The 4,712-nt window shown below is 44.2% G+C and overlaps 1 pseudogene across 1 annotated transcript; it reads left to right on the top strand.

Annotated features, from left to right (window-relative positions):
* The first annotated feature begins 235 nt into the window (after positions 1-235).
* LOC146628663 (uncharacterized) lies at positions 236-4,208 on the top strand (annotated as a pseudogene). Its single transcript, XR_014906323.1, has 5 exons — positions 236-503; positions 1,598-1,740; positions 1,843-1,923; positions 2,012-2,071; positions 2,958-4,208. The product of XR_014906323.1 is annotated as an uncharacterized LOC146628663 (transcript).
* Positions 4,209-4,712: the final 504 nt, after the last annotated feature.

The raw sequence follows: 4,712 nt of genomic DNA, 5'->3' as shown, positions 1-4,712 counted from the left end.
TATTTTGTTCGTTTTATAAAGCATGAGCCAGTATATCCTCTGCAAAACGAGGTAATGAAACACCTTTTCTTAGTATTTAGAGGCTCGACCAGTTTAACACAAAAATCTAGTCTGTAAAGAAGTAGTACCGCTTTGTGGCCCATAGAGGGCAGCAGCGAAATGCATTTACTGTCTCTGGGAAATCAGTCGAAGAAGTAAAGAGAGGAAACAAACATGAGCTGCTGAACTTCAGCAGCAGAGGATGTCTGGTTTTATGAGTACTACAAACAAAATCACAGTCAGACATGTTCAGGCTGGAAACATTTGAGAGTCAGTTGTCGTCTGTGATGGAGACTCTGGTGGAGGCGGCCGTGACAGAGCTCGGGAGACTTCTGGAGAGGAGCTCGGCTCCGGTTGTGGCCGCTCAGCAGCGCTCAAATGCGGCTTCCGTAGTCGCCGTGAAGCGCGAGGATGAGGAGAGGGAGGTGACGCTACGCAGGCAACTCCTTCACGAGGATGTCACGGTAACCCCGCGGTCACGCGCGCACGGGAAATGTGTGCGGTTTCACTGATGACAGGAAATTTTCTTTCCACTAGTTCCACTTACCCTTCTTAGCTTAAGTGTACGGTGTCCTAAAATGTATACCGTATAAGTGGCACAAATGAGCACTACGTCACCCAAAAGTCCAATCGTTTGTTTCCATGGCGACCACTCCAACCGAAATCCCATCTTAGAAGCTAATCATGAGTTAGCTTCTTCAGCCTGTCAGGGCAGATGAATGAATGAAACTTTGCTGCACATTTTGTTAAACTACAACGAACTACAAGCTCATGTTCACTCCATGGACAATTTATTAGTTACAGCTTACTAATAGTGGGTTGTAACCCATTTTCCCTGTAGAAATATCTTAATTCCTCATCTCATAGCTTCATGAAGTTGCTGGAAAAATCCCTTAGAGTTTTTGGTCCGTGGTAACATGATGGCACATCATGATGGCACAACCTTTGGAAGGTGGTGGAATGGGAGACTCGCATGTCTCCCATTCCACCACCTTACAAAGGTTCTCGATTGGATTGAGAGGTGGTGAATGTTGAGGCCATTTGAGTAAATGGTAAATGGCCTGTATTTATATAGCGCTTTACTAGTCCCTAAGGACCCCAAAGCGCTTTACATACCCAGTCATCCACCCATTCACACACATACATTCACACACTGGTGATGGCAAGCTACATTGTAGCCACAGCCACCCTGGGGCGCACTGACAGTGTACTGACAGTACAGTGAACTCATGCTCAGAGATGCTCTTCTGCACACATTAGTTGTAAAAAGTGGTTATTTGAGCAACGGTTACCATCCTATCCTGCCCATCCTCCTAGAGATGGTCATGTGCAAAACCCCAGTAGATTAGCATTTTCTTAAGTACTCAGGCCAGCCTGTGTGGCACCAACAACCTTGCAGCTCTGCTTAAATCACCTTTCTTCCTAATTCTGCTGATCTGTTTGAACTTCAGCAGATCGTATTCATCATATCTAAATCCCTAACTTTAATGCAATACTGTTATGTGATTGGCTGACTATACATTTGCAATATCATTCTGTCTTTCCTGTGATTGTACAGAACCAGTTTGCTTCCCTGATGAAAAAGTGGGCTGAAGTTGCTGTGGAGAAAATCTCTTTTCAGTGTGTCCATGAGTGACGCCAGAGATGCTCCTGCTGCAGAGAAACCCAGAGCAGGGCAGATCGATACTGGGGGCAGAAAAAGTAAATAAGCTGATGGTTTATGAGGCTTTTAATGTTCTCACTCTGGGATTTCTTTGTATATTAAACTACGGTAGGCTTTTAACTTTTGTTGTGTAAAAACAGAATCTGTGTCCAGAAAGAGAAATAACATGCAAGGATCGCAACCAGCAACAAGACAGATGAGTGATCACTTATACTGTAGAGGTATTCAGCCAGTAACCAATAAAAAAAAAACAACACTTTTTCTAAATTAAATTTTGAAAACAGTTTGGAATTTTTTGTGTGTTTTCAGAGGAGGAACAGATCGAACAGTCAACAGATGAAGCTGACCCAGAATCTGTGCCAGAACCTGGTAACTATGTTTTCTTTACAAGTTACTGCAGCTGTTTTTATACACTCTTTACTATTTTAGGGCTCAAATAAAATTAAAAGAATATAAAATAATTTTAAAAATGTACATTTTTAATATTTTGTGGACAATCCTGAAATCTGGAGCCCTCGGACATCATCAGATAATGAGTTTCCTCCTTTGCGAGGCTTTATCAGGCCTCTACTTGAGCAGTCTTCAGGTGTCAGTCGTTGGTGTTTTTTTTCTGCTCTTTAGTTTTCAGCAAGTGGAAAAAGCCACTGGGCTCAGAGAAGGTTGAATCACTTAGCCACTGCAAAATATTCCGCATCTTTACATTTCAATAGGTTCCGTCTTGTTCTCCCAATGTTTTGGGCTATTTTCCATCTGCTTTGTGAAGCAATATCCAGTTAGTTTTGCTGTGCTCAGCTGAATCTGGCGTATGATTTTTGATATTCATACTTTCATTTACCTTCTTTATTTATGAAGCTTTAATGAAGAACTGCTCATGCTTGACCGTAAAACAACTGACTGAATTATGACTTTGTATTTGAGTCCCTGAAAACAGGACTGTGCAGTAATTATGGCTTTATTTTTCCAATATTTACGTTATAAAAATGCAAGCATTATCAGAACTTTAAGCACATAATCATGATGTAACTGCGATCTAACATATGTGTAGCACACAACTGTAATAGCAAAACTAGCTGCAGTGTCCAGATAAATGAATCAGGTTATACATTTAAACACAGTGGGATCCTCTGTTTAGGAGTTTGACTTTTTATAACAGCAGTATTACTAAAGTAGCATGTTTGCAGTGTGGCATTAAAGTCTTTGAAATGGATAGGTTGGTGTTACTCTCTTGTTAGTTCTAGTGTTGTTTTTGTTTCAGCTGATCCAGCATCACATGAGGAAAATAGCTCTGAAGTCCTCTCTGAACCTGAAGTCACAATAGCAGATCCTGAACCAGCCTCCAGTGTCATTGAGGAAAATGGCGTCCAAAAAGACGCTGAGCATGAATGCACTGCTGTGAAAATCGGAAGGAAGCAGCCCACCAAGGACTTCACATGTCCTACATGTGGCAAAGCATTTGCTCTGAAGTGTTTGATGAACAGACACTGCCTGACTCACTCCAAGCCTCACCTTTGCTCTGAGTGCGGCAAGCGCTTTGCTGGACTCCGTGGGCTCATTGCACATTCGAGAAAGCACACCGAGAAAGTGCGGAACGGAATTTGCGTACAAATCAACCTTCCACAGGCACATGCGTCAGCACAACCTAAACAAACTGATCACCCACACGTGCTCGCTGTGCGAGGAGCAGTTCACGGGGAAACAGGCGTTTCAGCGACACATTTGTTGCGCGTTGAAGAAGACATTTGTTTGCTCACTTTGCCCAGAGACCTTCGAGTGCAGGCAGAGCTTGGACGATCATGAGAATCTTCATTCAGGAAACAGAGATTTTGTCTGCAAAATGTGCGGCAAGACCTTCTTCTCGTCCGCATCTTTGGCCGCTCACCGAGTTACCCACACACAAAAGGAAAACTGCGAGGTGCTCAGCCTCAGTTTCAGTGACACGAGCAAAAACGCCGGAGAAAAGCTTTTCACCTGCGAGGTGTGTGGCAAAGGATGCAGTCACAGGAGCGCCCTGAAGCATCACATGCTGATCCACACGGGCGAGAGGCCATACGTCTGCGAGACCTGCGGCAAACGCTGTGGACACGCCAGTGCACTTCAGAACCACATGAGGATCCACACGGGCAAGAAACCAGGAGAGAAGCCCGTCTGCAACGTGTGCGGCAAGAAATTCCGCTGCATGGTCAATCTCAAGTATCACACGAGTGTGCACACGGGGGAAAGGCCGTACGCCTGCGATCAGTGCGACAAGAGATTCAGCAACCCGAGCAATCTGAAGATGCACATGATGACGCACTCAGAGGAAAAGATGCACAGCTGCAGCATCTGTGGCAGGAAGTTCACGCAGCTCTACAGCCTGCACAGGCAGGTGCACGCGGGAGAACGGCCATAACACTGCGTCGTCTGTGGGAAAACTTTCATAACCAACAGCGTGTTCAGGACCCATCAGAAGGTTCACCTGCAGGAGGCAGGACAGGGGCAGACTGGAAAAACTGCAGTGAAAATCTAAAACACTCTGTGAGGTCACTTCTTGTACTGGTTATTGGTTTAAACTCTTTCTAATGGCCAGCAGGGGGCAACTCCTCTGGTTGTAGGAAGCCATCCAGTTTAATAGGAGTTTAATAGTTTCAGGTCATACTGAATAAAGCATGAACCTACTTCTGTTAAATACGGTCATTATTAGAGTTAGAAAGGATGATAATCTAGGACATGTTCTTGAGATGATGTTCCGAAAAGGACGAAGGAAAGAATTGCAATGACTGACCAGCTCAGAGACAGTTGGCACAAAGGTCACCTGATCAGAGTAGTAACGATAAAAGTGAGAATGAGGAGAGTTTGACGGTATCGAAGTGGCAAACAACCTAAACAGAAGAGAGCAGGTAAATGAGAGATCAAGTCCAAGTTTCATCACTGATTGACGACACAGATGCTTCACCAGAAGGACTGTGTTAGAGAACCTAACAAAGGTTGGTGGGGTTAAAGTTAACTCTTAAACTTGGGCATGACGATTTTG

Source organism: Diplotaxodon limnothrissa, linkage group LG7, assembly GCF_057381915.1.
Source record: "Diplotaxodon limnothrissa isolate DT_005_m linkage group LG7, D_limnothrissa_male_GT1.1, whole genome shotgun sequence".
Classification (NCBI taxonomy): Eukaryota; Metazoa; Chordata; class Actinopteri; order Cichliformes; family Cichlidae; genus Diplotaxodon; species Diplotaxodon limnothrissa.
This window is presented reverse-complemented; position numbering and strand designations above follow the sequence as displayed.